This window comes from Alligator sinensis, unplaced genomic scaffold (assembly GCF_000455745.1).
Source record: "Alligator sinensis unplaced genomic scaffold, ASM45574v1 scaffold794_1, whole genome shotgun sequence".
NCBI lineage: Eukaryota > Metazoa > Chordata > Crocodylia > Alligatoridae > Alligator > Alligator sinensis.
The window spans coordinates 26,350-54,338 of NW_005842125.1; the positions used below are offsets into that span (position 1 = coordinate 26,350).

Sequence of the window (27,989 nt, forward strand, 5' to 3'; positions counted from 1 at the left end):
ATCATTTTTTATGGTTGCATGTACTAGCCTGACATTATTTGTTTAGCATGCACTGAAAAGGAAATATGTAATCTTCAAGTTAATTTGAACAAGACATTGTGGCATGGGTTTGGGGGTGTAAAAAGTATCAGACAGAAAGGATTATTTTTTTTTTTTATCATTTATGTGTTTGGAAGAAGCTGAAAGCTGCCAGATAGCTTCTTTTCGACAGCTTGGAGTTACTGTTGGGAACAGATCCATGTATGGAAGCAAAAGCAGAAAAGCACAGATAAGCTGAGATCCAGCTATGCAAACCATGTTTAGAGACACTTAAAGGACAAGCATCCCAACTCCTTTCTTTCTGGTAAATTTAGAGAAGCTATCATATGAGGTCTTTTTTTCCATTCCTCTGTACACACAACTGCTGAGCCTTGACAGAGGTAAGTGAAAAGCAATTCAAGTATTTTCTGTAAATGTACAGCTTAGATGCTGGGTTTCACTTATATTGTGACAAGAACTGTATATCTGGGGCTGTGCTATAATTCCAAAGAGAATGATTTGGCATAAGATTGCAGAGTGGGGGACACTACCCTGAACAGAATTGCTGCTATAAAGATGGAGAAAGTTTCTGACCAAAAGAGCTAAAAAGAGAAGTGTTGCAAAATTGACCTTTTTATCATCAGCTATTTAGAAATCTGTTGGAGTTTATGAGTTGGCTCATCTTGCCCTTTAATCAGGGACAAAACCAAGACACTTTGAGATGTTATTTTCTAGAATCTGTGTCTTTCATATGTCTATATAACGAAGACATTAGATTGTTGGGATTTTTTGTGCTTTTGTTTGCCCTACTTTCATTTTGAGAAATGTGTCTCATTTAACATTGTGGGTTGACTGAATGGACATTAGGAAGAGCTTATTGTAAACGACTGTTGTTTTTCTTGGCACTTGAAGACTATTTCTCAATGTTTCTCTGAAGATTTGAGGTTGATTACATCCTGTGCGAGGGTTTTTACATGGTTTTAACTGACATGGTTGTATTCTGAAAACCCAAACCTCTGAAAACAGCTGTACATATTGTTATGACAGTACCCTTCTTTCAGAATTAATATTTCTGGAGTATTAAGACTCATAAAGATAGCTTTCCTTCAAACCAATATCCATTTAATATTAAATTATATTAACTGTTGTTTGTATATTGTGAAAAGCAGGTATTTACCCACATCATATATTGTATCCAACAGGAAAAGTAGTTTATTAAACTGGAACAGATGACGGGCTTTCTATCCTAAACCTAAAAGCTTCTTCATTTTGTATTCTATGGTTAAATACATGCGATTTTCAGAGGGCTGCAAAACAGGATTTCTGGATCAGTTCAGGGGTTTTCAGGTGTTATAATGAGGTATTCAAACTCCTGCTACAAAGAATTAAGTAAAGAAGCTTTCTCATTTTTCAGATGGTTAATCGACTGGAAACACAGAGATCAGCTTAAGTAAAATTAAATGGAAAGGACTGAAAATTATATAATGAAAATTACTACAATCAAAGGGCATTTCCAAGGTTACACTAAGCGATGGTCATTTCATAAAGGCAAATTACTAAACCACAAATGTCATGGACATTTTTATTCATAATCAGAATAATTTTTCCCTTGAACTGTTATAATAATAATATGTTTGAAACGCAATAGGAATGCTATGATTCTGATTTTAAAGGCTGCCTGCTAAACAGGGATTAAAATGGAGCATTAATTCCTGTTCTTCTTTTCATTTACTTGGCATGTTAATGACAAGTTCCATGAAGTGTTGGTTTTCAGACCCTCTACATTTTCTCTGAAAATTTTTGTTTGATTTTCTTTCATTCATGTTTAATAAAAGTATTTGAAATTGAGCTGTGGCTGGAATTCTGACTGTGGCAGTCAAACATTCTTTGTCAATTGATATCTTTTAGAAAACATTCTTTCTGTGGAGAAGTCAGCAGACAGATGAACTTTGAGGAAACACAGGGAAATGGCAGTCTTAAAATCAACATATGCAAACCTAGGCTTATTTTAAACTATTTATTTATCAAAAAAATGAACATGTACACTCCACTGCACATGAAACAATGTAAATCCGTCCTGCATTTTCTGTCAGATTTTATCTTATACTCAAGAAAGTGTTGTATGCAGCTGCTGGCACAGGAAGTTTTATGTGCAGCAACTGATGGAGATACCTGACGTTTGCTAGCTATGTCCTAACATTAACTCTGATCCCATTGCGATCGATAATTTTCATTACACCATTACTTTAAGAAACTGTCCAGTTGTAATGCAACCAAGAACTACACTAAACATCTACAACTAATAACACTACAAGGGAATCCTGTGCGGGGGGGAAAATATGCATAAAATGGTAAGGTCCAAAGGAGGTATATTTTGTTAGGTAGCTTAATTATTCATTTGGGGAGGGGGGGGGGGGGGGGGGGGGGGGTACTGAAAGCTTATAGTTATAGCCTGTGAGTATAGTAAAAGGTATACAGCACAGCTATAGAGATAGATATTTGAAAATGAAGACTTTTCTGTGATGCAGCTACAGTAAACTCCAGTTAATTTGCCTACAGGATTATTCACCACAGTGGTTTAATTTGCCATTGGTCTGATTCCCCTCCTTTCCCCCACTGCCTGATAATTGGTCGCTACTGGTTCATTTGCCATAATTTGCATTCCCTTGGCATTAACAAATTAACCAAAGTTTACTGAAGTTCCCATGAATAAATGTCTTTAAAGGCTTTAACAGAGATCCAAAGCCAAGAAAAATTCCACTTGATTTGGATTGGAATTGAAATGAAACCTGCAGAGTTTGGGGTGAAATATTTTAGGCCCTGGGAATTTATTGTTGGACCTTTTCTCTCTCTCCTCTATCTAAAGGTCAGAAGGAATAATTTCATCTTTAGCAGAGTACAATTGAGGCAGGTTGAAATTGTGTCAAAATATGCAGTGAAAAAAATCCCTAGAATCCCAATAAAGAAGTTTTATCCCACTGAAGAAAGAGCTTGGTGTACTATTGCTGCACATACTTTTGCTGGGGAGGCACCTATCTCCTCATACTAGTGGATCTAAGATGAGCACACATGGCCAGGCCCAGTGCTATAGGGTGCTGACCTTCCTTGCCTGCCATTGATTTCAGAGGGAAGACTATTGTGTCTATGGTGAGAGAACAACCAAGTGCCATCTCACGCTTTTCCCCTTGCCAGTCCATGGCAGAAAATGGAAGGTGATGTTCAGTCTCTGTGAAAAGCTGCCTTTGCCATCAAGTATTAACAAAATATCCTGTGAGGCGTGGGGGCACAGCACCAGAATCACAAGGGTTCAGTTCTGTTTCTAGCTCTGAGAGTGACCTGCTAAGTAAGCTTGAGCAAGTCCCTCTTCTCTTCTGTGCTGGGTTGCCCCTCCCATGTTTATGTCTTGTCTTCTCTCTGGGACAGGGACTGCTCCTTACCAATGTGTTCACACAGTGCCCAGCACAAAGCTGCCAAGATGCCAGGAGAGGACTCCAGGCACTGACATGACATAAAGAGCAACAATGAAAAATAAAGCAGCAAATGCACAATGGCTACAATTTTCATAAGTGCCTATTGATTTGGAGTGGCTCAGGGCTTGCGTGCAAAACTGGGGAAACTTACAGGGGCTGGTTATTATAAGGTGGGTGTGTGAAGTGGCACATTGCTTCCTAGAAAACATTTCAGCTGTCTCAGGTTAGCCACACAGAGGCTAACCTGAGAGGACAGGTAAGGGTTTTCCCACAGTGGCCTGGAGCTCAGCACAGGGTGCAAAATCCAGCCAGAAGCTGGATGAATCAGCCCATGCCAACCTCTGTACACCTGTGGCTGCACAGCTAGTATTTCCCAAGATAGCTACATTGAAGGCATTGTAGGTTTGTCCTTGCTACACAGCTGTGACTCGCATGTGAAATCACGAATTGCTTTTGAAACTTTTGGCCTGTGTCCCCAAGAGGTATCAAATGAGCTTTGTTATATTTTTAAATATGCCTAAGTGGTAAAGGAACACTCTTTGCAGAGCTTGGGCTCCTAAACCACATATGCACTCTAAAAAACACAAGGTCTGTTTACATCAGCTACATAAAGCTGGTTCCTGCAAGCTGCACAGTCTGTTGTGGAAGACAGAATCACATGGTCACAGGTTATACCATGACACTGAAGAAGATAGGAGGGCTACACCATGCAATCACATTGAAGAACATTTTGCAAACTGAAGCCAGCTAATAGCAACTCCTGGGCATGCCCTTCCCCTTCAGATGAATAAAATATTTACATCCCAGATCCTGGAGGATAAAGAGTCTTAAACTGTTCTCAGCTTTTCCTTTGAAAAGTCAGATACAAGCTTTGTAGAGTTCCTGGTAAAGCATCTATAGACAATTCCATTCCTCTGCTGAGAGATCTTTTTTTACATCATCTTTAAAGATTCTTTCTATACTTCCAAACAAAATCAAAAGGGAGCTTCTCTCCCTTCAGCATAGGTTTTAAAGCACACTCCTTACTGTAGTGTTTTAGCATATTCCAGCTGTGCATTAAGCAACAAGACTAACAGCTGTCCATGTGGTTCCTTCTTTTTCTCATCCTCTTCCAGTGTCGAGAATTATATATGCAATGCAATGTTTTGTTTTGTGTGGGGGAATTATAAACACACTGCTCTGTGTTTATAACAGAGAAGGCAGGCTGAAAGCAGCAAAAGGTGGGCAGGCTTATGATGGTCCTTAGTTCTGAGATTTCATTTCATAGTCTTGGACCAGCCCCTGACAATGATGAGGTAAGCAGCTCTTTTCAAACTAACAGCAACAAGCTGTCATAACTTCAGCTAAAGTGAAACAGGCCTAGAAAATTGGGATTTGAAACTATTTAATTAAACAGAGCCAACTTTCCAGGAGGAAAAGTGCAATAAGGACGTTCAGATTTGCCATTTGCAAAATCCATATGTAAATGATGTATTTGGCATTCCAGAACAGATTAAATGCATTTATGACAGTATTTGCTATTTGCCTTCTGTTTTGCTTAGTAACAAGTGTATTTCCAGCACGTTCTATACATGCATGGCTGTCATTGCTGGCTCTTTTTAAATAGAAGTAGAACTTCAAAAGCAAAGTGTAACATGTACCCCTGGAGTTATTCCTGCCAGATTCTCCATTAATGGAGCTTCATTGCCTCTGGTAGAGCCATAGAGACATATGTGAGCAAATGATCCACCCCACAGTGCCTTTCAAAGCTAAGCTATTCGGGGCATCACTGTTTCAGGGGGCCTACACTCTCTGCCCACCTCATGCAGTGTACCACAGAGTGGAAAGAAACCTAAGCTCTTTGCATGGTTGACTAGATCAGTGATTCTCAGCCAGGGTGTTCCAGCATCCTGGGGTGCCTTAAGAGCCTTTCAGGGGTACAACAAAATACTAACACAGTTAGGTGCGCAAACACAATTTGCAAGACAAACCCAGAGATTTCAAATAGGTGTCAACAGTATTAAATACATGCTGACCTAATGTGGTCTATCTGAGTTCTTTGCAATGAAAGAATTGCTCTTCTAATATTTTCCTGGGGCTGTCTTGAATCTAGCCAGGGGTTCCTTGAATTCATCAAGAGGTGCCTTGAATTCCCAAAAGATTGAGAACTGTTAGACTAGATAGTGTTTATGCCCTCTGAGAGCTGTAGAGGTACAGTGGGCTCCAAATAACTGCCAGCAAAATACATACAACAGATAAGGTTTAGTTATGTAGTCATAGGGTGTGTCTCTATGTGCATTTACACCAGCTTAAATTTACTGTGCAGTAAGCAGGAATAGGTTAGCAGCTACACGTGCAAGTGTTAAAGCACATTAACGCTATGTATGGACTGACTTGGGACTAAAGTTATTCCCAAGTCAGTCCACACTCTGTTACTGTGCAGTAAGGTGTCTACACATGCATTACTGTGCAGTAACTAATCAAGTGTAAATTTGATACCTGCATGATGCAGGTATCAAATTTGCACTCAAGTCAGCATAAGTTGCCATATTTACTGCTGAGTACAGGCATGCACGTGTAGATGCACACCTATACTGTGCAGTAATTTCGGTTACTGCGCAATAAATGTGCATATATAGACCTGCTTGCAGAATCACAAAAAAGTGAGGCTGGGAGGAAGTAGTCACCCTGCTGCTCTACAAGTTTTAGTAACAAGTAACACCGATCACAGAAGACAGAGAGTGCTATTATGGGGCTTAGAAACTATTCACCAAGAGACTACCCATGCCTAGTCCTTGACCTAGATGAGGACTGGATCCAAAGCCGGCTGAGGTCAATGGGAGTCTTTCCATAGACTTCAGTGGACTCTACTTAGATCCTGCTTGTACTGAAAGCGCCTGCCCATTCCCTTGCCTTTCTTGAGGAATTTCTGTGCTTTATATACAGTGCTGGATGTAACATTAACAGCCTTACCCTTGTTATATACTATTGAGTTTGCTATTGGTTCTATTTGCTATTTTCGAAGGAAAAGAGAATTAATGTAAATTGTGTTCTGGACCCAGCCTATTGAAGCCAGTGGTACACATGCCAACATTTGCCTCTTTTGAAGAAAGAGGTTAATTTTGTTAAAATGTTCATCAAAAAACAATATGTGCAAGAGAGCATGTGCTAGTCATTTCCAGTACCCTCACATCAGAGGAAATAGGGCCTGCTGCCAATGAGCAACCCAGAGATATACAAAACACTCCATTCTAAAATACAGTCTGTTAATATGTGTGAAGATAAAACTCTGCGAAGCATGAACTTTAGGCAGTTCTGTGAAGCACAGTCATACCACACCCTGGAGTGATGGGAATAATACACAACAATTTTATATTCTGTTGTTTAACTTTGTTTAAACAACTTTGTTGTTTAACACTCCAAATAGTGCTAAAGATGGCTAAGTGAACAGGTTGTAGGGGTGTGCAAAGCAGGCCCTATTCAATTTGGATTCGGATTCGGCCTGAATCAAGGACAGTGATTCAATTCGTTGATTCAGATCACTGTCCCTGATTCGATTTGGCCGAATCCGAATCTGAAGATTCAATGCTGATTTGGAGAATCAGCAATTCAATCATAGACACAGCTTTAAATGTTTTTTCTATACTTCGAGGTGCCAGCGTGGCTCGTGATTGCTGTGATGCTGGGGTGCATGGAGGGTCCCACGGGAGTGGGGGGGCCTCCACATGCTTGGCGGCGAACCCGGAAGTGGACCGGAAGTACTCACCAAGCCAGAGAGGCACTTCTGGGTCTGCTGCCAAGCATGCTGAGGAGCCCCCCGCACACCTCTGGGACACTCCATGTGCCCCTGCATTGCAGCATTCACGAGCCCCTGCTACCTAGAGGTATGTAGAAAAAACATTCAAAACTGTGTCCGAATCGCCAAATCTTTGCGAATCTCTCCAAACTGATTCAGAGGGTTCCGATTTGATTCAGAGAGATTAAAGGGTCCTCTAATTGAATTTGGATTTGGAGATTTGGCCATCAAATTGGGCCGAATCTCCACCTAATTGAATCAGGGACCGAAGCTTCGCACAGCCCTAATAGGTTGGACCAGATGCCATAGAACTTTTACAAGACATAAGGAACAGGACAGATCCTATCACTAATGTGTCATATGACTGGATACTATCCCATGAAGTATGCCAGAGTAGCAAACACACAGCAGATTAGGGAGGGAACAAGCAGCACAGAAGCAGAGAGGGCAAGGAACAGAAAGCAGAGCACAAGGAAGGGAGCAGAAAGCAGAGGATCAGTTTGGGCACGGAGCACAAGGCAAGGAGCAGAAAGCCCCACAGCAGGTTATTCAGGGAGCACAGGGCAGGCAGCAGAAAACAAAAGTATATCAGGCAAAGGAACTGGATTGGAGTGGCACTCAGAAAGGATGCAACATAGTTTAATTTGTGGCATGGCTGCTGAAAAAGTTGGCCCTCTCAGAAGTATTCATTTGCTTTTATAATTTGTTTCTTGTTACATTATGGAAGGGATGGCTGCTGTTCAATACTTAAGGACGAGTTTTGCACTGACAGCAGGATCGCAACCATTTGATTACATATGAAGACTACAGTACATCCTCAGAGTTGCAGCACAAGCACTGGAAGAGAATGTATCTACTGAAAATTTACAACTAACTTGGTTAACTTATGAATTGACATTAATTTAGAGCTGTGTCCCTTAACAAATTTAGTACCGCTCCCACACCATACAAAAATGGCAAAAAAAATCTAATATATCTATAAAAGTAATTTTGTTTATCTAGTACTATAAACATTATTGTGGGAAGAAACAGGCTAAGCCAGGAGAATTCTTCTAGGTGCAACATACGCTGGTCTGGAATAGCCTCCTAAGGGAGGTTAATGTCCTGCCAATGCACTGTAGAGAACAATCACATAATGGAAGGCATACAAAAAGATGGTATAATAGATCTTATCCATCTCAAAGCTCTTTGGTGCTTCATATCATTCGTGCTTTGGGTATATCATTCGATTTAAGTGCCCTTTAGTTTTATGCTAATTCTCTGCTCTTTTCTGGGAAACAGCTGGGATTCCTCCTGTATGATGTTTGCCTGGTTGTATACACTCTATAGATATTAAAAAGTTTTTTTGGAAGTTAACAGATTAGCCACCAGTCTCATCAGTGTATACCATTTCCTGCTCTTCTAAGAAAGTTGTCAGTGCTTTCATCGGAACATTTATATGGCTTGTTTTTCTTTCGTCTTGCATAAGCAAAAACAGTGACTTACAGAAACACATAAAAGTGGAAAAATAACTGCTTGGAAGATGCAGGAATGTTGCCAGCAAAATTACTGCAAACTTTTTATCCCCTGCCTCCAGGGTCTTTTGAATTACTTTCCAAGCCCTCTCTGTGCATAGAACTTTCCCCTCACACTATCTCCCTACCCCCAGGCCTCACATCTTATCTGAGATCCCTCTCCTGGAACAGAATTCGACAGCACTCCCTAAAGAGGCTGTCAGTCTGCTCTGTAACAGCTAGAGGGGTCACCATGGAAAGAACCTTTTCCTTCCTCCCTACTAAATGGAGCTGACATATTAAAACTAGAGCACTTCCAGCACAGAGAGTGAGAGGCCAGGATCAGGAATCAAAACTGAGCCCCTGCAACATACAGCATTGGGACCAGCTGCTGGGCCAGTGATGCCCTTGAGGAAGAATTGATTGGCACCTCACAAACCCACACAAGATGGGGAAAAAATGGTCATTATTTTATATGATAAAAATAATTAATTGTCCCTTGGGAGGCATCCCTAAGCCACAAGTTAGAGTAATATGAAAATGTCATTTACCTATCCTTGCAGTTTTTTGCATGTGAGTGGGGACAGGGTGAAGGGATATGTGCATAAGTGAATATTAACGTGTGTGTGCATGTGTGTACATTGCCTGTGAATGTGAATGTGCACATGTGGGTGGTAAATGAAGATATAAGTACTGAAAGGCAAAATTGGATGAAATGGAAAAGAGAAAAACATATTCTGATCTCAGAAATATCATGGTCAGCATGCATAAAATCACCACATTGTGCTCCTTTAATTTTCTCCTTAAAACTTCCATCTGCCATCCTGCCTACAGATCATTCTTTACTGGCACTAGTGAGGTAAATGGTCAGTTGAGATTTCTGTCTAGTCTGCCCATCCTGTATGTCTGACACCTACACTATCAGATCTTCAAAATATGGGTGCCCTTTTTAATTCTCTCTATAACACCTAGCACAGCGGAGCTTTGGCTTGGCTTGTCAGTTGCTATCAGAATACAAATAATAATACCATATTTATTGCATTAAAAATGCCCTGGAATATAATACACATTTTGCTTTTGAAGGGCAGAATCAAGAAAAACGATTTTTGCAGAGGTATAGGCACATCAATCTGGGAAAGAACCTAATCTTCAGCTGACTCGCCTTTCCTTTCCTGTATAAATAAAGCTGAAATCCTAACTGCTGCTGAATACTGGTCTCCATGGGTAGATCTATGATTTTGAAAAAAGTTTAAGAGTCTTGAAAACTTTGAAATAGGAGGAGAGAGACCAGGAACACATAAGAAGCTGCAGCCCTAAGGTTAGCTTTAGCATCAAGACCAATAACAAGGAGAAATGATCATTAACACCTATGGAGTGAAGAACAATGAACCATTAAGTCAATTGACTCCTTCAGTTGCCTGAATAGTAATGCAACAGTTGAAAAAGGAATCAAAGCAAGATACTTCTATCCTGGGCAGAAAATCAGCTTCCCTGTTTAATGCACATGCCCCAATTTGGGATGTTGATTTGGGGGTGGGGGAGGTGGGCTACATGTTGTATGCGAGAAAATATGGTAATGTCAAGATCATGTTATCTGTAAAGAAATTTCCTAATGTTATTGGTGGAAGATCCAAAGCATGGGCCTTATCAAACTAGATTGCACCAAGGACTTGGCAGCACTGTCCAGAGCACAGTTCTATATATGTGAAGCAGGGCCTGTTCCATCTCTAAATTTGCTTGTCAGTGAAGACCTGCTGCTGCCTTTCATTCAGGTTTTATCCTGTTTTGTTTGTTGGTGTCTACTGTCAGTTCAGCTGCTTCTGAGGCCCCGCTACACCTGTCCCTCCAGAATAAGTAGAATTGTGCCACTGGGTTTGACATTGGCTTATTTGGTCTATTGTCCCTCTGTGTGATGTTTGCAGTGTTCATATATAGTGGAATCTTCAGCTCTGCCTCAGACCATTGGCAATGCATAGGCAGTGCACACAGGTGCATGTGCACCCGCTGAGATTAGTCGTGCCCCACCGAGATTGGCTGCTACTGCTGCCAGCAGCATCTGCGGGCGGTTGCCGCTCGCTGCTCGCCACCCCCGCTGCCACGGCTGCAGCTGCCTGTGGGCAGTCTCTGCTCAGCCTGGCCTCACTGCCGACATCACCGTGGTCCCCGCTCGCCACACTTTTTGCTTCAGCCTCCCAGAGCCCGCACTCAGGATGCCCTGTGGCTCCTGTCTGCTGCCACCACCGCCCCCTGCCCCCGCCCCCCACCAAGAGTCAAAGTGTAATGCAAGCCCTGTACGCAATACCTGGACAGAAGCAGCAAGCAGGACCAAAAGAAGCAGCAGTATCTGCTGGGTAGACAACAGAAATGTTGTGAAACAGGAAGCTGGCTCTTGGCAAGGGAAGATTGTTATTTCTCCTTACATATCCAGTGTTCCCTGGGGCCCAGGCCTATAGGTTGTCCTAGCTCAAATTGTGCTAAATCAGGGGCAGGAAATTATTTCAGGTGGAGGGCCACATACTGAGTTTTGACAAGTGGTTGAGAGCCGCAAGGGTAACCCTGCCCCTTGACAGTTGCTCCACCCCCTGATCACCATTTTGTGAGTGGAAGTCCTGCCCTCTAACCCCTGACCTTTGCCACCGGAAGTCCCTCCCCAAACCCCAAGAAGTACTCCTTTTAGCAAGGGGTTTTGCCATCTCGGAAACAGAAAAATACCAAATTATATTCTAAAACGTGAACATCTAAAACATTCATTAATTTGATTTCAAAAAAATATGTTTGTCCTGGTTTACACGTGTTTATGTAGTGTACATAGAGGTGATTGTATATAACAGCTTACAATGAAGTCTTACTCTTACATATGGGGGAGGGATATAGGTTTGTGGGAGGCTGTGGCTGTGTGGGTATGTGGAGTGTCGGTGAGGGTGTGGATGTGCCTGTGGATGTGATCTTTGACAGGCAGCCAGCAGCAGATACATATTTTCTAAATTTTTGTGGGGCCCCGTGAATTGGATAGAATGGCCTGGCAGGCCATATCTGACCCACGGGCTGTATTTTGCCCACCCCGGTACTAAATGATGCTCTGCCAAACAAGGTAAATCTTCTTACCTTCTGGTCTCTTCTCTGTCTGGGTCATCAATTTTTGCTTGCAGGAGTATAAAGCTAAAAGTACAAACCTCAGTGCTGAGAAGCAAAGCCATTAGCAATCTCCTGCCTATCCCCACACCTGGGTTAAAGTTTTTGAACCAGAGAGCCTGATATCAGTCTTTTAGACCCATGCTAAGGCTCCTAATACAAAGGTCCTTGTTTTTCAGGGGGGGTGATCATACACAGCTCCAGTCAAAATCAATGGACCATGCTGCTAGCTTACCAATGCCTGGGCATGTCTACACAAGATGCTACTGCACAATTGTTACTCAGCATTTAGTTAATACTAGTATTAGCAAGTACTAAATGAATGCTCAGTAACTAGACTTACTGTGCAGTAGCACCAGCTAATGTCTTTTAGGTAATGCTACTCCACAGTAGCCTATTAATACTGCACAGTAGCATATTAGCATTGTCCATGTTGTAATGCTCTACTGCTCAGTATTTTTTTGGCTAGTGCACAGTCTGCATCTTGTCTAGATGCACCCCTTGAAATTCAGACCACTTTATTTAGGTGCCTAAATACAAATTTAGGAGCCTGGGCCCAGGTGCCCCATGGCAAGTAGGTGCCTAAGTCCGTATGAGCTGTAGATAAAATGTAGTCCTGTTTTGAGTCCTGTTTAGCCTTAGCAGTGGGAGGTAGGCACCCAATACTTTGTGGGGCCTGGACTCTGAGGTCTTCCTAGCATCCAGCCCTCAGTTCTGAATACTACAAGTAGGACAGTTGCCACCTGGCTTTCCAGCAATACTCATAGACATGCATTTACACTTACAACTGAGCAAAGAAACAAACCAACAGCCCAAACTCATCCTCCAGAGGCCATCTCTAATCATACTGCTTTTGTCTTGGTTTGGCAAGAGTGACCTGAAGAGTATTCTGTGTTATTTTTTGGCTTAAAGCAAAGATCTTGTTTTTCCACACAAGATTCAGTAATAAACATCAGGACTTGCTGTTAGTATGATGAGAATGCTAACATGCACAAATTAAAAGTAAAACCCTTCCCATAGCCGCAGACCACAAGATGTTGGTGATCCTTGGTATTATCCTCTTATTTAGCAAAACATTCTCACTGCTGAAAAAGACACACAATCTAATTAACCGCTAACAATAACACTGGATGTGAGAGACAATTGTTTGTTTTCTCTGGACAGTAACTTGTTCCATATGGTCCTTTAAATTGTGTTGAATGTTAAACCCTTTAGGTCTGCCTATTATTTCTTCAGAATGACCTCCTCAATTTAGCCTGCTTTCTGAAGGCAAGCTAATTGAAACAAGGTTCTGAAAGCACTTCGTTATCCAGCATTTGTGCTCAGTTCAAGAGCAGGAAGGAAACTCCAGTTTGCCCCATCTAACACTGAATGAGAAGAGTTTTGCTTTCCTTCAGTTTTTCAGAATAGTGATGTTTGCTACAGCTCTGCTGCTGTTTCTGAGAGTTTTCAGACAAGAGCCTTGTACAACTGGAAGGTTCTGGCTTAGGGGAAAATCCAAGTCCCCACTGAAAAATGTTAACTTCCAGCATGTACCTTTGCTGCGTGTTTTCCCACAATGTAGCAAAGTCTGGTCACTGTGGAAACCTTAACATAAGTGCCCATTCCATTTTTATATCTATATCAGTAGACAGCAGAATGAGGACCAGAACTACTTGGTAATTACTGGGCAAAAGACTTTGAAAAGACAGTTATAGTCTTTTTAAAATGCTAACAGAAAAATAAAACTGATGTAATTGACTTTAATTATTTTTCATAACTTTTCTCTACAGCTAACAATTTCATCCGCATTTTTCCTACAGTAAGAACTGTCATACCCACTTTTAATGAAGCCCATAGGAAATGAAAATGACTAAGAGTGCCTTGTTAAGAGCCTTGCAGCAGGAAACCCAATTTTACTCTATTTATTCTTTTTTGCTACTATCTAGGTTCAGCAAAGTGAGACACCACAATAGATTCTAGCCTGATATGCCTGCATCTGTCCCACATGAGGGCTTATAGATGGTATCTGCCAGGAAGTGAATGCTTAAGTAATTTATTTCATTCAGAAATATTTTAGTCAAAATAGTTTGAAAAAAAATTAATCCACTGGAGAAAATCTAACTCTAACTTACCTAGTTGAAGTGGTCTGTGTCTGAGTCTGGCCAGCTTGGATCATAGGCCGCAGAACGGGGTGGGCCACCCAGGCCTGGCCTGACCACCTTTTAGCACATTAATTTATATAACCCACAAATGTGCAATTGTCATTCCAGTTAAAACTGTATAGCTATTTTTTTAACTGCACAGCTAGCTAAATTAATGTGCTAAAAGTTGGTCAAGCCATGGCCCAGGTGGCCCACCCCGTTCCGCAGCCTATGGCTGGATTGAAATTATTTTACAAATTCAGAAATAAACAGCACCCTCCAAGTATAATGCTCAACCTGGATTATAACCTTACACTTCCTCACTAATAAACACATAATGCAGCATGCTCAGAATCTGCCCAAATGACTTGATCTTGTGTATTTGCTGATGTCACTGAGTTATGTTCCAGGATCTATAGTATAGGATGAGGGAGAGTAATGTGTGGTATACAGCAAGCTTCCTTATCAGAGAAAAGAAGAAAGTTCTTTGTAGAAGTCCAGCCTGTCACTGACACTTGAAATATTCCATATGGGCATTAGGTAAAGGTTAAAAGATCTCTTATAACTGGATATTTCTATGCTCTTAAGAGTGCAGGGTGTCAAGCCTACCCATCCACCGTTCCTTTTGAAACTCTGTCTTTTTAGTTTTGTGTTTGTTTTAATCTAGAATGTAGCATTATAGATGGATCTAGTGTGATGTGCTCTCTAGAGAACTGTATCTGCCTATTACCCATGATGCAAGGAGTTCATATATTGCCCTCTATTGGCAAGGTCTCAGATCACAATGGAATATTGGAATATTGGCATTTTTAGATTTCTGAAATGTGTGTACAAGAGAAATGGCATTTGACAGTGATTGGCTGCTAATTGCTTTACTGATTTCAATTATAAAAAATAATGACTGAATTCTTATTTATTAAGGATAAATAATTCTGTTGTACCACTTCTACTTAAGATTTCACATTTACCAATTTGGGAGGAAAATATGCATTTTTTTTAAATATACCTGTTTATCAAGCAATGTCTATGTCATTAACAGTTTTCAGACCCAGCCCATATTTACAGGCTTCCTATTAAACATTTATGAAAAGGAATAAAATCAGAAGACATAGAGACCAATGCTATGTGGAATTTCAAATGGAAAGATCAGTTAAATAAATAGAGAAATAATTTTTGCCTCATTTTAAGTTCATTTCAGCCAAGAACCTCTGTAATAAAAACATAAATTTAAAAATATTATCTTAAAATTTACTGTAATTCCCAATAATAATCTCACAACCATGTCACTAGACATGAGGGATTTATATTGAGATATGTAAAAAGGAGGCAAACTCAACACCTATCCAATGCCCATTATATAGTATAGTGGAAAAGGTGATATGACTGCCTTCTCAAATCACAGGAAAACTAAAAGAGCATCCTTATTCTTGCCATCAGCAGCTACCAACTAACATTCTACTTCCAGTGCATAAATACTAGAAATATAACAAGCATGCAACATCCTAGCCCTGGGTAAAAATGCAAAATGATCTTTATAACATTACTCCAATTCAGATATTCTTCCCTTTCCAAAATAATCACCTTCTGAGTGGAAAGTTCACACAGCTGGTCTTTATCTTAAGGTCAATATTTTTCAGACCTCTGAATAAAAACTGTATCTATTTTGAGTGATAAGGGTAAAGAAAGACTATTTACTCTTTGCAGGAAAACTTTTTTGTGACATTTACATTTCTCAACTAGTACAAAAATGGCTGATCCTTTAGGGAGTTCTTTTTATTAGAACAGATAGAAATTTAAATACTGGATTTCCTTGAGAATTGTTCAGCCCTTTAGCGATCTCCCCACAAACCCTTAGGCTAGGGACAGACATTACACATAAACCAGCTTAAGTGATCAGAAACTGGTTTAAACCTGTAACAGAACAGATGTTCCGTCCATATAAACCAGTTTGAAAATGACTGAAACCGGTTTTAGATAAACCCGGCTGAATGTAGTATCAGACTTAACTGATTTGGCCAAACCAGGTTATGCGATGTCTGTCCCAGACCCCTTGCTGGTTTAAGTTAAATCAGAGTCCCCCAGCATCCCGGCATGCTCTCTGGGCTGGGTGGGGCTCTCTGCTCTACAGCAGTGCTGGCACAGCAGGGTCTTCTGGCTTCCCCATGCTCCCCTCTCTCCCCTCCTCACCACTCGCTACTTAAGCAGAGATCCCTTCCTCCTATCTGCCACAGCATAGGCCATTGCCAGTGTGTGGTATGCTAGGTAATGCCAAGAGGTGTCTGTGTGTGTGTGTCTCTCCAATTTAACTAGGACAGGGAGACTAAACAGTGCTGGTTTAGGGCTTTTGGAGCTGACAGGTCAGCTGGTAAGCTGTTTAAGAAGTTTGAAGTAATGGGGAGAAGCCATTGTTTTGCTAATTGGGTGATAAAAACTGTTATCAGCTCCCCCCCACCCAACTTGCATTTGCTGCAGACAATTTGAGGAAGCAGGGAGAGAGATTGAAAAGCAGGCAGACATCCTTAATGAGAGAGTCCTGCAGGAGCCTGTCCATGCCCCACTCAGCTCAGCTCCCTGCAGAAGGGAAGGAAGGGCTGCTCTAGTGCCCCCAGCTTCTAGACTGAGCCACTGCAGGCATGTGCCTGAATTTCCTTAGTCCAGAGAGAATATCCAGTTTCAAACCAGTTCAGCCTAGTCAGGTTAGACTAACCTGCAAAGATTGAATCAATTCAGGCTCAGGCTTTTTGAATGTCTGTCCCTAGCCTTGAGGGCGTGATCCCTAACCCATGAAATCAATTAAATGTGGCTTCCAGGGGAAATGTCTTTGTCTTGGGTTTAATAGGCTTTGGATAAAGCTCTAAATGGGTATACCTCAGTCCTCTATGGGCACATCTACATGTGAAGTTAGTGAGCCTGACTCAACTCCAACGTATTTCTCTCCAGAGTTTATTGTTCCTGGGCGTAGCATTTACGTGTGGGCCCGGGACTGCAGCATGTTGAGCTGGGGACCCAGGGGGTCAGCCTACTAGTCCAGAGCTGCTCCACCCTGGCTCAACATGCTATGGAGGGTCTAGCTGGGGCATAAAATTGCTACAGTGCAGGGCTAGCTGGCAGGCACCCCCCACACTGTAGCACCTTTGTGCCCCAGCCAGCCCATGTCAGCGTCTACATGTATGTTGCAGTGCACTAAACTCCACCATAGGATAGTACTTGTGTCAGGCAGTACTATCCTACAAAGGAGTTAATTAATTTAAGGCCACCTAATAGTGCCACACATGTAAATGGTGACTTTTTACTGTGGAGCTAATTAGTCAACTCTGCAGTAAAGTGCATGTGTAGCTACATCCAGTGTGTGGCATATGCCTTGTTATATGAAAATGTTTGAATGTATACCAGTATGCAAGTAGCCTATAATTTTTGTTCCTGTTGATAAGATCATGCATGATTTAGACCTTCCTAACTTAAAAATAGCCAGATTGATTATTTTTAAATATGCTTTGATGCCTAAACTTGGAGGAATGGTATCAAACAGGACAGGTTTGGAAAAGTTTGAAAATCCACTACCATGCAGGTTTCCTGGGAAACTTCTATCCTCACTGATAGGAAGGTACCTAAATTCCTTTCTTAAAAACAGACAGGTTGGTTATTTTGACACATGTCTGGATGCTTGGACTTAGAAGAATGTTACAAAACAGGACAGAGTTGAAAATTGTAACCTTAATAATTTCAGGGGTTTTCAAGTTCAAGCTCCCATGGTTCTTTTTGTTTTATACCTTCATAACTGATCTTTGCCATGACTTTTATTTGACATATCTTGCCTTTTTTTCCTGCCTGCAATTTAGCTGCAGACTTAGATTACTATTAATTCCTTCCTTACTTGCATAAATTTCAGCCTTCAGATTGCTCACAAAATGCTTATTTTGGCCCAGTTCTGTGAAGACTTATCCATGAGGTTAACTTTATACACATGAGTAATCCCACTGGCTTCAAATAAAGTTAAGCACTTGTATAACTTGTAATAGAATTGGGATTTCTGAATATACCTTTGATGGGTCACTCTGAGCCATACATTGTGCATCAGGTTGCCTAAATCAGGGGTGGTCAACTTGCAGCATGCATGCCAGAAGTGGCACAGGCATGTGTGGCAAATGACAGATCAGGGAGGGAATAGACAGCACAGCAATAGATAGGGCATGAAGCAGAAAGCAGAGTAGCAGGTCAAGCAGAGAAGGAGTATCAGAGAGGCATTCAGGGAGGGCACAGGGCTAATTTGTGACATGTGCCAAAAGGTTGGCCCTTGCTGACCTAAATCATGATGTTCTTATTGCTCTCTAACTGGACAAAGTGTGGAATATGAAATATATCAATAAGATGCAGAAAACATTTCTGGCACAAAACTTTCTGCCAGCACAAATTCACACAAGCTTTCATGTGATATTTGCTTTCCACCCACATTCTTGTGAACTCAAAGGCACTACTATGAATGTCCATGGAAAAATAGAAAGAAAATGGTTGCAGAGAGAGTCCGTTGACTGTGAACCCAGAATAAATGTTGATGAGCAGAGCTATCAAAAGTGTCAGAGCTCCCAAATAAAAGAGTGCTGGTGCCCCAGGCTGAAGAATCATTCACTGAAGAAATTCACCAATCATTTTAAATCACCTAAAAATTAGACAATTTTGCAGTCCACTTTCAGGCAACTCATATTTACAAAGGAGAGGAAACACTTAGACAAATATTTTGTTGCTATGCATTCATCTCACTCTCCTCTGAGAGTTCCAAAATAGAGAGTCCTTGATCTCCCACCTATCTACAAAATATTCCTGGCCACATGACCACCTTGGAGGATAGGGTGTGGGGAAAAGGATTGGAGGCCATGGAACTGGGCAAGGGTAACTGGGGAGCATCTTGGGTAAGAGAGTGACCTGTGCTACTCTGTGCTGTGAACCCTGCTTCATATTTCCCTGGGGCCAGGTGACCTCATACACTTCTTGTGTAGTAGTGAATGTAAAAAAACTAGTGTTTCAGCTAAGGTTTCCAGCACCAGGACTATAAAGTGTTTAACACAGGAGATAATTATTGCCTCAACAACTCCCTGGTTTTCCTAAATCTGCCCCTAGCCAGCTCCACTCTTGATGTTCTCAGCTGGGTTCCTGTGTCCCTCCTTTATGGAACATGTAGGTAACTTCTGACCTCCTCTGACCTTCCCCCCTGCCCACTGCTCTGAGCTCCATCCTTAGCTGAGACCCAAGGCAGAGGCAGAGTTATTAAGGCATTTAATTTTTATTATAGGACCAGTCACAACTTGTACAATGCAATGTATCGTTTTACACATCCACATCCTTTTTCAATGCAATGAATGACATCTAATATTTTCACCCTTACTGTTGTGTGGCACTCTGAAACCGAGGCTTACACTATACCCACTCTAGTGCTTGTGCTTGCAGCTGCCCTCAGACATACTGTAGATGGCACTTCCCCTTCTCATATCAGTGCAGGTGCGCGAAAGCTATGGATGCCCAGATCAGTTGCCACTACTGTTAACCAGCTTGCAGCTGCTGTCTATCTCACATGTGCTGTGTGTAGGCTTTGGGGGATGATAGGGAAAGTTAGGAGAAAGATGTTTGTGGGAGGAGAGTCTCTACCCCTCTCCCTGTTTAACCCCTTGCTTCCCTGCTCAGCCATATGACTCCCCTCGTACCCCCCCCCCCCCCCCCCCCCCCCCCAGACACTAGCTTAAGAGCCTATTGCCCACAACTCTACTCCTCCCCGGTCACTCCTTGTAGAAGCCCCAGCTCCTCATCCCATGCTATTGTGACCCACTTGCACCTATAGGAGGATGACTCCTCCTCACTCTCCTATCCATGACTTACATCTGTCCACACATACAGGAAGCAGGAAGCAGCTCAGCTGTGTATGAGGCTTTCAGGGGAGCAGCAGCATTCTGCTCTATGTCACCTATCCCTGAGGCAGGACTATGACTTGGTATCTGTTCTTGATGCCCTGACTCTAGACTGTGACTCATGGCCTATCTCTTGCAAGGGACATGGCTGTGACACACACTGCTCTGTCTCCCAAGACCCGCTCACAGGCCACCCAGTGAAGGCCTCTCCTTCTAAGCATTCCATTTGACAATACAAACTTGGAGGAATATGCTGGGGACATAATTTGTATGTGCAGAGGGATGCTGGCCTGCAGTGGAGCATGGAGGCAACAAAGGGAGGGGGGGGGCTGTGACTCCAGTTCAAGCCCCATATTCTTGTCCCATATCCCTGCTCTCCAGTCTCAACAAGTGTAAACCATGGGCGAACTCTTACCCAGAGACAATAGCATAAAACTGCTCTGCACCTTGAGGAGATGGAAACAATCAGAAAGCCACAAGAAATCATTTGGAGAAGCAGAAACTCAGTGCTGTGAAGCTGATGCTTGCACAAGCCACAGTAGGAAGTGGCTGTCCAGTGGCTTGTGCACAGATAACACAGCAGAGAGCTGGCTGCAGAATATCATTATTCATCACATCTTCATCCTGTTTCTCATGGCACCTGGAGTTGTTCCCAAAGACCCAGGTTCTGGGGTCAGGTGATTGAGTCTGGAGTCAGAACCTCCATTTATGTTCTAATAGTAAGGTTATTTTTTCTCTCTTGAGAGGGGAGAAATTTGGAAATGTGATGCCTACAGGTTTAGAAGCTTGGAAGTAATCAAAGAGTCATCGAAACTTAAAAAAACCCCAACTTCATGATTTTTAAATTAATTTTGTGGATTGCAGGGGCTGAATGAACTACTTCTGAGCGCTGGGTGGGCTCTCCTGGAGGTAGTAGTTACTCTGTCTCTCTCTAGTGGTGACTACCTTCTGGACCACCTTCTGGACCACCTACAGAAATTGGTGAGACTGCTGCAGCCTTGGGTAATAGAGCTGTCTCTCTTATTTGGTGCAGCACAAGCTCATGTTCGTTGAACCACAAGTCCAAGTTGCCATCCCCACTGCAAATGACCCACCCAGGGGCATGTCACAATGCAGTCATAAATCCATGAACAAGAAGGTTTTCTGTAACACTCTTTTCCCATGTCCTGCCAGAGGTCCAGAGTTGATTCTGCCTGTAGCTCCAATATGTAGTCTCATATCATTTGTGCTGGTAGTAACCACAGTGATGGGTAGTTTTGCCATATGCTAGGGATGTGCCCCCAAAAAGCAGATTTTCATATATGACTTGAGTATTTTTTTACCACAAGGAAAGTAAAACACAAATATCTCTGGCTGTATACAAAATATTGAAATATACAATCCAAAATTCCACAAAGGCACCCACACTCTGCTCCAGGAGACCATTCAAAACTCAGGAATCAGAATTCACAGGCACATGAAAGAAAATGGAACTTGAAAGTAGAATTCAGTCTTGTAGACAATGTGGTTTCATTTCTCAGAAAACATTCAACATATGTTGTTCATCCTGGGCTTCAGCCTGTTTTCTCCGTTTCCCTTTTTTTTTAATTCTGTTCATGCACAGAGCATCAGCAGCATCCATTGTCCTATTACTAACTGCTTTGCTCTGCTTTGTACGCACGACTTACCCATTTTATTGCACAACAAAGAGGAGAAATATTAATGTTCATAAATATTTAAAGATTTAAAATATCTCAGAGTACAAGGCACTGCATACACACCTGGTAAGAGACAGTCTGTGCCCATAAGAGCTCCTGGTCCAAATAGTCAAGGCTGACAAGAAGCAGGAGAAACAGGGTATTTTTATCCCAGTTTAGCAGATGGGAAACTGGGCCATGGAGATTAGGAATCGTGTTCCACTGGGGTCAGTGGAAGCTTCACCACTGTCTACAGAGGATACATAGATTCATAGATCTCATAGATGCTAGGGTCAGAAGGGACCTCAACAGATCATTGAGTCTGCCCCCCTGCCTAGGCAGCAAAGCGTGCTGGGGTCAGATGACCCCAGCCAGATGCCTATCCAGCCTTCTCTTAAAGACCCCCAAGGTAGGGGAGAGTACCACCTCCCTTGGAAGCCCATTCCAAATTTTGACCACCCTTACTGTGAGGAAGTTTTTCCTGATGTCTAGCCTAAATCTGCTCTCTGTCAGTTTGTGACCATTGTTCCTTGTTACCCCAAGAGTCGCCCTGGTGAACAGAGCATCTCCAATCCCTTGCTGTGTCCCCCTAATGAATTTGTAGGCAGCCACAAGATCACCTCTCAGCCTTCCCTTGTGGAGGCTGAAGGGGTCCAGGTCCCTTAGTCTGTCCTCATAGGGCTTGTCCTGTAAGCCCCTAACTATACGAGTGACCCTCCTCTGGACCCTCTCGAGTCTATAAACATCCTTCTTGAAATACGGTGCCCAAAACTGGATGCAGTACTCCAACTGCGGTCTGACCAATGCCGCATAGAAGAGAAGTATCACCCCCTTGGATCTATTTGTCATGCATCTGCTGATGCACGATAAAGTGCGGTTAGCTTTGCTGATGAGTTCGTCACACTGATGACTCACGTTCATCTTGGAGTCCACTATGACTCTGATATCCCGTTCTGCTTCTGTGCTGCTGAGAGGGTCACTTCCCAGCCAGTAGGTGTGCTGGATATTTTTGTGCCCTAGGTGCAGCACTCTGCACTTGTCCTTGTTTTACTGCATCCTATTGTGTAGTGCCCACTTTTCTAACCTGTCCAGGTCTGCCTGCAATTGTTCCCTACCCTCTGGAGTGTGCACAAGAAGAGCATTGTGGGTGCCAGGGAAGATGAAGAGAAAGAATGGTCATTAATCAAAGCAGTGGGGCTATTGACTCTTGTTGGCACTGGAATTCTATCGAGCATTCCTGAAGAAGCAGTTCAAAAGAAGCTGTTTCACTTACTGTTAGTTGAGACCAGTTTTCACAACACAATCTGCTGGTTTAGGGAATAGAAACAGGGGGATTCTTCACATCTGGATGTTCAGCACATTAACCTCTCATTTTGAAGGAAGGGGCCTACTTTCTGTAGACAACTAGTTTTAGCTTGGGTACATCAAACGTGGTGAAAGAGGGTCGGGTTACCTTTGCAATGGGGCACTGTGGTCAAGGCTGACCAGCAATTATTACTCACTATCTTTAATCCAACAGGGCCTCCTGCTGATGCCAAGTGGGACCCTGCATGAGGATTAGGAACAGAATACAGCCTCATGTTGCACACAAAATATCAGGAGCAGATTGTACCACCCTCAGTCTTGTGGCACTCTTCCCAGCTAGCTCTTACCATTTTATCATGGTTTTCAGTGTTCTCTTAATGTCCCAGCTCCTGGAGTCATGTGCTTGTAGCAATATCTCATCTTTTACTTCAAATGAAAATATGTATGCCCAAGAAAGCTAGAAAATGTGGACTTTGAAAGAATAAGATGAGTAGTTTTTAACTTCTGATTTTTCAGTAGTCGGCTCTTCTCTCCCTGGACCAGGACAGCCTCAGGTTGCAGTGGGGGAATAGGAGTGGGGTGGTGGGGTGGTAAGTCCCACCCTGCCAGGGCTCCACCCAACTTACCCCTGCTCCTGCTTCTGCGGCACTGTCCCTCACCATGGGGGGCCTCAATCTAGCCCACACCCCTTCTCTCCCCCATGGACTGACCTGCTGGGCTGGAGTGCATCCATGTGGGCACTCAGCCCTCCACCCCAGCTTCAGATTGACTCCAAGAGGCTCCAAGATCTACCACAAGAGGCTCTGAGATGTACCAGTGGATCAAGATCCACTGGTTGGTGATCACTGCTCTAAGACATCAGCTGTTTCTTCCTCCCCTCACCAAGTTCCCACTTTCATTCTTATCATTTCTTCTTCTTTAATTTTCCAAGTAGACTCTCCTTTCCTGGCTCTGCTTTGTGCCCCATTATCATTTTACTCCTGGTTCTTGCTTTCTAATTCAGTGTTCTCTAGGCCTCACCCCCCATATCCCCTGCTTCCTGGACATGAGAGAATAGTGGCAAGAAGCTGGGGTACTGACCAGGGCTCATCTTGTCCAGTCCCTCCTAGCTTTCTATGGCCACAGCCAGTAAAAACAAGACATTCTGAAATCATTTTATGCTGGAGAATGCCCCATGCATCTAGTGCAGGATTGAGCACTGAACTCCCACTCTCTCTTGCCCTAATCTTGCCCTACATGTATAGACATTTCATATCCAACAGCCTTCCCCTACTCTAGTGTGAACACCATAATGTGAATCTGTATGTAAACTCCAATACAGAAATAAGCTGTACTAGTGTAACCTGTATAACTGCATCCCCCATATGGCTTGCACTGAAAAAGTTCTATCAGTAGACATCACACTGCTAAGCAGCATAGGTATATGCATATTTTTAAAGTGACTTAGGTAGCTGCGTTAGTCTGCAGTTAGTCAGACGGCAGGGTCGATGTGTTCTTTTATAGACTAACTAAATAAGATACTGTTAAAGTGACACAGTGCCTGTGTGTAGACAAGCCCCTCGACAGGTTCAAGTTTTAACAAGTTTTTCCCAAAGTCCTCCTTTGCTTCTACAGAATATCTACAAGCAGATTTCTGAGCTCACAGTTGCACCATTCCACAAGCATTTGCAGTCCTAATTAGGTCCTGTCCAATCCCTTCTTTCTCAAACTTTGTCACAATGATGACAATCAAAACTAATTACAGAAAGTCACTTTGATGTATCCTACTACCAGGGGCCCCTGATTCCCACCAGTGCAACTACTGCTATATTCCTGCATGTCATTTCTACTACATTTCTCAATGGGTACATCAGTCATGGCTAAAGCCTCCCCACTCCCAGTGGATAGAGATGAACTTGACCTAAATTTCATAGAAGGGCCTCATGACTTCTATAGCATTTGGGTGTGGTAGGCAGAAAACTCTGCTGCAGATTCAGATTCGTTTAAACAAAGAGAGTTTCATCTGGAATTGAGTATAGAGATTGATGGTATCCTGAGAAGAGTGCTCCCTATGCCAAGGCATTCTACATGAAATGCAATGTATTGGATACTGGGTATCCATTTTTTTTAGCCTCCAGTATTCTGTGGAATTTTGTACTAACAACACAAAACAACATTGTAGAAACTGCATAAAGCTTGGAAGAGGCTGCAGGATCTGGCAACTCAGTAGGGGACAGCTGGTTCCAGCATCCAGGAAAGCAATTTTGAAGTCAGTTTAGGACTGCGGAATAGGAACATCAGTTAGATGTTTATGCTAAAATAACCAGAAGTGAGACAATTAACAAACCTGCCATTCCAAGAGTCTTCCTACGGTTTCAGAAATAAGACTATTTGAGAAGAACCAAGAAAAGAGTTCACATCCTTCTGTCCTCTTGTTTCAGGCTTTCTGCAGGCCCAGCAGACAAACTGCTGTGGTGGTATTCCCTTCAGATGTTGAAGGTTTTTTCACAACAGAGATGAATAGGAAGTAGTTTATTTGAGATGAAAGCTTAGATACCAGAGCACTGTCCTGTGGATATAAGGGATTCCATGACAAATTCCAAGGCTGAAGATTTTCAAAGTACAGGGGGTTCTGGCAACCTGTAATACCACTGTCTAATCAGCCTAAGACATTCCTTTAGCTTTACACCTATTTAAAAAGAGTGAACCGCAGAAGCAAGAGATTCTTCAGAGACAGGGAACACCAGTTAGACCTTCCAGACCATGTCCTGTAGGACCGGCCCCAAAGTTGATATTCGAGGGTTAAGTCCTATCCCTTTTAATAGTCCTGTTACTTTTTCCATTATCTGACAGACCTTATGTTCCACTCTAAATAATTTTTATCTGTTTTTGATGTTTTCACCATCTTTGAAGCTTTACAGATAGTTATCATAACTTCTCTTGACCCTCCTGGGCAGGATAGGTTCAGGCCTTGCCTAAAAAGATTAAAATTTGTTCAGGTGTAACTGCATTCACGTAGTGATACCTGTGCCAATGCTGATGAATGGCAGTATGAGGAATGGCCCAATGCATCTCTGCCTATGTGATGTAAGAACAACACTGCAAACAAACCTAGAACAGACAGGGCTTCATTGGGGAAGGTGAAAAAATACAATGTGATTTTGCATTTGTGAGGAAATCCTTAAGAGAGCTGAAAAAAATTGCAACAACGAAAAGCAGCATTGCATTCTCTTGCCATCTACCTATGTTAGTTATAACATTTCTCCATGCAAAAGAGAGCACTATAGTCAGCAATAATGGCAGAGATTGATGTCATAGGGCACGTCTGCATGTCACCATACAGAGATGTTGCTATGGCGCTGTGCTTTAGTACTTCTCCTTGAAAGTAGTAAAGCAGGGCGCAGTATGGGTGGTTACTGTGCTCTGCTCACGATGCAGTTAGATTTCGCTGCTACATCACTGTAGCAGTGCGCTATAACAGGGGAGTACACCACTACAGCAATATAGCTGGCAATCACGTGTGGACCCACGATTGTTACATCACCATAGCATGCCGTACAGCGATGTAGTGCATTGCTTTGTCACCATAGGGTGACATGTAGATGTGTCCATAAAGTGTCTCAGTCCTCTGATATAGAGCCTGCCCAACTGCTCCTGAAAAGACAGGCAATGATATGAACAGAGATAGGGAGGCTTATGTGGAGGTGACAGCTACTAAAGATTCTGCTGTGATGCTGCAGTAGTCCAGAAACATCAGACTCCACACTTGACACAAGATGCCAACTGCCCCTTCTGAAACCAGGCTTGGGATGCCCTTTCCTGCATGGACAAAGACACCATGCCCTATTCAAAGGTTAGTACAAAAATGTTTTACGTTGGGGGCAGAAGCCTCTTCTTAACCTGACTCCTCTCCATTTCACTCTTTTACAGGGGTTTGTGAAGCGGGAATTTTTTCAAGCAAGGATGAATTAAAGGAAGTACTACCTTGTCAGTTGCAGAATTTGGCTCCCTTCTTTTCCAAGGTATTGGTCAGGAAATTAGACCACATGATACAATATACCCTCTAGATTCTGTGAGCCCATTGTGTTCTTTTGATCTTTATACTAAAAAGTTTTTTGAGGGGGGGGAGAGAGAGAGAGAGGATAAGGGATTGCTCTGCATGTGTAGACAATGACTGGGAAACATCCCACAGCAGCAGCATTCACTGGAGCAGGAAGGTGAAGGCAGTTTGATTGCTGTGAAGAAAGCAGCATGCAGTCTGTGGGTGTACATTAATGAATGAAGGAGCAGTTTGTTAAGCTCAGCATCAGTCTCCATGGTTTCTGGATTTGTGATTAGTGTCTCCAAGTATGTTTGCAGTGTGGTGTTAATATCCTGAGTGGGGTGAAGAGAAGCAGAGACACAGAGATAAGGAGGGGAGCCTTGGCATGGAGAGGAGGAAACTGTGCATTACATTGCCAATGACACATCCCAGGGCCTGCCTGTACTGCAGTGTCTGCAGCACGTGGAGACACACCCACACTAGCTTTAAACAAGCATTTACTCAGCTCCTTGAGCAGGTTTTGCAGCTGCACTGAACGCTGTGCTGCCACAGCTACCCTGCTACTTGAACCCAAGCTGGCTCGCTTGCAGCCTGCAGCCGTGTATCTATAGCACACTATAGACTCTTCAGTGATATACCCCGACAGCATCCTCTCTTCTCCACTCCTGCCCCACCACTCCTGCCCCACCAGTCATTCCTTGACTAGTGCTTCCCTGACTTCTTCCCCCATGCCTTGGTTGCTTTTTTCTTTGGCTCACTGTTGCTTTAAATATCTCAAAGGTAAAAAATTAGCTGTAGCATCCTAGACTTTTTCAGACATGCTGAGTGTGTTCAGGCACAGTAGATGGGCCAGTGAGCTTGGGAGAGATGTTTGTGGGGACCCATGGAAGAAAACTAGTTACACCCCAACCCTCCCAACCTTGTAGCTATAGACAAACAGCTGTTAATGGGAAGGGGGGGGGGAGGGGAGGCATTGCAGGAAAAGCACAGCACCTCCAGTCAATAGTGCAGTGATGGGTGGGCAAGCAAGGCATGAGCCTTGGGCATTGCCTAAGGGGGCAGCATTGGAATGGAGCTGG

General features: G+C 42.8%; 1 protein-coding gene across 10 annotated transcripts in view; it reads left to right on the plus strand.

Annotated features, from left to right (window-relative positions):
• The first annotated feature begins 240 nt into the window (after positions 1-240).
• The window catches only part of SLC8A1 (solute carrier family 8 member A1), a 348,746-nt gene continuing 320,997 nt past the window's right edge, over positions 241-27,989 (plus strand). For 3 of the 10 annotated variants that reach the window (XM_025205698.1, XM_025205699.1, XM_025205696.1), the window contains exons 1-2: positions 244-419; positions 26,799-26,890. The gene's annotated coding sequence lies outside the window, so the exon portion shown is untranslated. Of the gene's footprint in view, positions 420-26,608; positions 26,722-26,798; positions 26,891-27,989 lie in introns of all 10 variants that reach the window. The other 7 variants (XM_025205695.1, XM_025205697.1, XM_025205692.1 and 4 more) reach the window with 7 other exon arrangements.